Genomic DNA, 4880 nt, shown 5'->3' with positions numbered 1-4880 from the left:
ATGATTTGTTGAAGTATGGCTGGCTGTGAAGCCATGTCTAATCTTCTGGACCAAGGTTGCAACTTATCATCACAAGAGTTTGTTGATTTCTATCAGTTTTGCTGTTGTGAGCAATGATCTGCTAAAGCTTGGCTGGCCATTGGCCATGTCTAGTGTTTTGGACCGGAGCTTTCACTGAAAGCTTGGCTAGCTGTGAAGCCATGTCTAATTCCTAGACCGGAGTCTTAGACTAGCATTGCAATGATTCCTGGAATTCTCATTAAGAATTTTGAACCCTTGTTTTTTCTTTTCCACTCAATTTTCAAAAAAGCACAAAAAAATTTATAAAATCTTAAAATCAAAAATATTTTTATGTTTCTTGTTTGAGTCTAGTGTCTAATTTTAAGTTTGGTGTCAATTGCATGTCTTTATTCTTCTAATTTTCGAAAATTACATGCATTATGTTCTTCATTGATCTTCAAGTTGTTCTTGATGATTTCCTTGCTCTGATCTTTAAATTCTCTTGTCTTGAGTGTTTTGTTGTTTCTCATATGCATTCTCAATTTGTTAGTGTCAATAGTATACAAACTTCTAAGTTTGGTGTTTTGCATGCATTGTTTATTTGATCTTAGTTTCATTTTGATTATTCCTCATCATTAAAAATTCAAAAAAAATTAATTTGTGTCTTTTCAAGTCAATAATACAGAGAATTGAAGATTCAGAACATGCAGCAGAGGAACTACACAGAAAAAGCTGAGTGATGCCAAGGCATCTTAGGCTAGTTTCACTAGCATTTTTCTGTTAGTTTTAGTTGTTTTATGCATTTTCTTGAGCTTAAAGTAACCAAGAATGGTTAAATGTATAACAAAGCAATGAACCATCCAAACAGTATGATTTTGATGCAAATTTCATGAGTTTTTAGTTATATTACTTGAATGCTATGAATGGAAGATTTCTCATGAAATTTTGCAAGACTTTGATGCAGTTGTTTGGATGATTTCAGGGAAGAAGAGGTTAGGCAAGGAAGCAACAAAATCAATAAAGGAAGCTTGAATATCACATGTGGAGTTTAAGCTCCAGTTTAAGCGAGTTTAAGCTCCAGTTTAAGCAAGTTTAAGCTCCAGTTTAAGCTCCAGTTTAAGCAAGTTTAAGCTTAAACTGGAGCTTAAACGCCAAAATCATGAAAGCTGAGGAATGCTGAAACTGGCGTTTAACCTCCAGTTTAACCTTAAACTGGAAGTTAAACGCCAGAATGAGAATTGTACCAAGGAGCATTTCCACGTTTAAGCTCCAGTTTAACCTTAAACTGGAGCTTAAACGTGTTTGACCAGAATTTTCCTCCAGGGAACCATTTCCACGTTTAAGCTCCAGTTTAAGCTTAAACTGGAGCTTAAACGTGTTCGACATTTCTCCTCCTGGGTTGCTTTCTTCATTTCCACGTTTAAGCTTCAGTTTAACCTTAAACTGAAGCTTAAACGTGTTCGACTATTTACCCTCCAGGGTTGCCTTCTTCCATTTCCACGTTTAAGCTTCAGTTTAACCTTAAACTGAAGCTTAAACTACAACTTAAATGCCACTATTGAAAAGGTTTCTGGGCCAAAGATATTACAGTTTAAGTTAGCATTTGAGCACAAACATTAACTTAAACGTACTCTGGTATGAAACCCAATTGAATATCATGGTTTATGGGATTCGACCTCACTCTATTGTGAGTTTTTACTTGACGATAACCGGTGCACTTGCCGGAAGGAATTTTTGCCGATTGTGCAATTTCCTAAAATCGTAGCTATCAAGTTTATGGCTGTCACTGAGCGTTCAAAACGCCCAGTGAAGAAGGAAAACTGGCGTTTAAACTCCAGCCAGGGTACCTGGCTGGGCGTTTAACGCCCAAAAGGGTAGCATTTTAGGCGTTAAATTCCAGAATGGATACCACTCTGGGCGTTTAACGCCAGGATGATACAAGAGGGAAGATTTTGTTTTTAATTCAAATTTTTTTTCAAGTTTTCATAATTTTTCAAAATCAAATCTTTTTCAAACCATATCTTTTCAATCATATATTTTCAAAATCAATTTCTTTCCATTCTTAAAAATACTTGCCCACAATTAATGATTTGATTCAACATTTCAAGTATGTTGCCTTTTTTATTAAGAAAGGTTTAATGTTTGAATCATATCCTTTAAATTTCTTGTTAGCCAAGTCATTAATTTTAAAAATCAAATCTTTTTAAATTGTTTCTCAATCATATCTTTTTAAAACCATAACTCTTCAATCATATCTTCTTAATCACACCTTTTTCCAAATAATTTTTAATCTTTTTTATTTCTAATTTCAAAATCTTTTTCAAAAATCACTTTATTTCTTTCCCAACTTTAATTTTCGAAAATCATTCTTCAATTTTTCAAAATTTCTTCAAAATCTTTTAATTTATTTTCGAAAATTCTTCCCCTCTTCTTACATCCTTCTATTTAAGGACTAACACTCCTCCACTATCAACAATTCGAACTCTATCTCTCTTGATAAGATCGAATTCTTCTTCTTCTACCTCCTCCTTCTATTCTTCTTTTCCTCTGACATCTCAAGGAATCTCTATACTGTGAAATAGAGGATTCCATATTTTCTTGTTCTCTTCTCTTTCATATGAGCAGGAGCAAAGACAAAAGCATTCTTGTTGAGGCTGACCCTGAACCTGAAAGGACCTTGAAACGAAAGCTAAGAGAAGCTAAAGCACTACTCTCTGTAGAGGACCTAACAGAAATCTTCAAACAAGAAAAAGACATGGCAGCCGAAAACAACAACAATGCCAACAATACAAGGAAGGTGCTGGGTGACTTTACTGCACCTACTCCCGACTTCTATGGGAGAAGAATCTCTATCCCTGCCATTGGAGCAAACAACTTTGAGCTTAAGCCTCAATTAGTTTCTCTAATGCAACAGAATTGCAAGTTCCATGGACTTCTATTGGAAGATCCTCATCAGTTTTTAGTTGAGTTCTTGCAAATCTGTGACACTGTCAAGACTAATGGGGTTGACCCTGAGGTCTACAGACTTATGCTATTCCCTTTTGCTGTAAGAGACAGAGCTAGAATATGGTTGGACTCACAATCTAAAGAAAGCCTGAACTCTTGGGAAAAGCTAGTCAATGCCTTCTTGGCAAAGTTCTTTCCACCTCAAAAATTGAGTAAGCTTAGAGTGGAAGTCCAAACCTTCAGATAGAAGGAAGGTGAATCCCTCTTTGAAGCTTAGGAAAGATACAAACAATTAATCAGAAAGTGCCCTTTTGACATGCTTTCTGAATAGAGCATCATAGGTATCTTCTATGATGGTCTATCTGAACTGTCCAAGATGTCATTGGACAGCTCTGCTGGAGGATCTCTTCATCTGAAGAAGACGCCTGTAGAAGCTCAATAACTCATTGAAATAGTTGCAAATAACCAATTCATGTACACTTCTGAAAGGAATCCTGTGAACAATGGGACGAATCAGAAGAAAGGAGGTCTTGAGATTGATACTCTGAATGCCATATTGGCTCAAAACAAAATATTGACTCAGCAAGTCAATATGATTTCTCAAAGTCTGTCTGGAATGCAAGCTGCACCAGGCAGTACTAAGGACGTTTCATCTGAAGAAGAAGCTTATGATCCTGAGAACCCATCAATGGAAGAGGTGAATTACATGGGAGAACCCTATGAAAACACCTATAATCTTTCATGGAGAAATCATCCAAATCTCTCATGGAAGGATCAACAGAGACCTCAATAAGGTTTCAACAACAATAATGGTGGAAGAAACAGGTTTAGCAATGGCAAGCCTTTTCCATCATCTTCTCAGCAACAGACAGAGAATTCTAAGCAGAGCCACTCTGACTTAGCAACCATGGTCTCTGATCTAATCAAAATCACTAAAAGTTTCATGACTGAAACAAGGTCCTCCATTAGAAACTTAGAGGCACAAGTGGGTCAGCTGAGTAAGAAAGTTACTGAACTCCCTCCTAGTACTCTTCCAAGCAATACAAAAGAGAATCCAAAAGGAGAGTGTAAGGCCATCAACATGGCCGAATTTGGAGAGGAGAAAGAGGCAGTGAGCACCACTGAGGAAGACCTCAATGGATGTCCACTGGCCTCCAATGAGTTCTTTAATGAGGAACCATGGGAATCTGAGGCTCACACTGAGACCATAGAGATTCCATTGGATTTACTTCTGCCATTCATGAGCTCTGATGAGTATTCTTCCTCTGAAAAGGATGAAGATGTCACTGAAGAGCAAGTTGCTAAGTACCTTTGAGCAATCATGAAGCTAAATGACAAGTTATTTGGTAATGAGACTTGGGAGGGCGAACCCCCTTTGCTCACCAAAGAACTGGATGACTTGACTAGGCAAAGATTACCTCAAAAGAGACAGGGCCCTGGGAAGTTCTCAATACCTTGTACATTAGGCACTATGACCTTCGAGAAGGCTCTGTGTGACCTAGGGTCAAGGATAAATGGTGCACGAAATTGTGATCAATACTTTTCACAACTCAAATAATCCCCGGTAATGAATCCAAAAACTTGGTGTTCAATACCATGGCATAAACACAACTTCACACAACTAACCAGCAAGTGTACTGGGTCGTCCAAGTAATAAACCTTACGCGAGTAAGGGTCGATCCCACAGAGATTGTTGGTATGAAGCAAGCTATGGTCACCTTGTAAATCTTAGTCAGGCAAACTCAAATGGGTATGGTGATAAACGCATAAAACATAAAGATAAAGATAGAGATACTTATGTAATTCATTGGTAGGAATTTCAGATAAGCGTATGAAGATGCCTTCCCTTCCGTCTCTCTGCTTTCCTACTGTCTTCATCCAATCCTTCTTACTCCTTTCCATGGCAAGCTTAAGCAAGGGTTTCACCGTTGTCA

The sequence above is a fragment of the Arachis duranensis genome, chromosome 2 (genome assembly GCF_000817695.3).
Source record: "Arachis duranensis cultivar V14167 chromosome 2, aradu.V14167.gnm2.J7QH, whole genome shotgun sequence".
Classification (NCBI taxonomy): domain Eukaryota; kingdom Viridiplantae; phylum Streptophyta; class Magnoliopsida; order Fabales; family Fabaceae; genus Arachis; species Arachis duranensis.
This window is presented reverse-complemented; position numbering follows the sequence as displayed.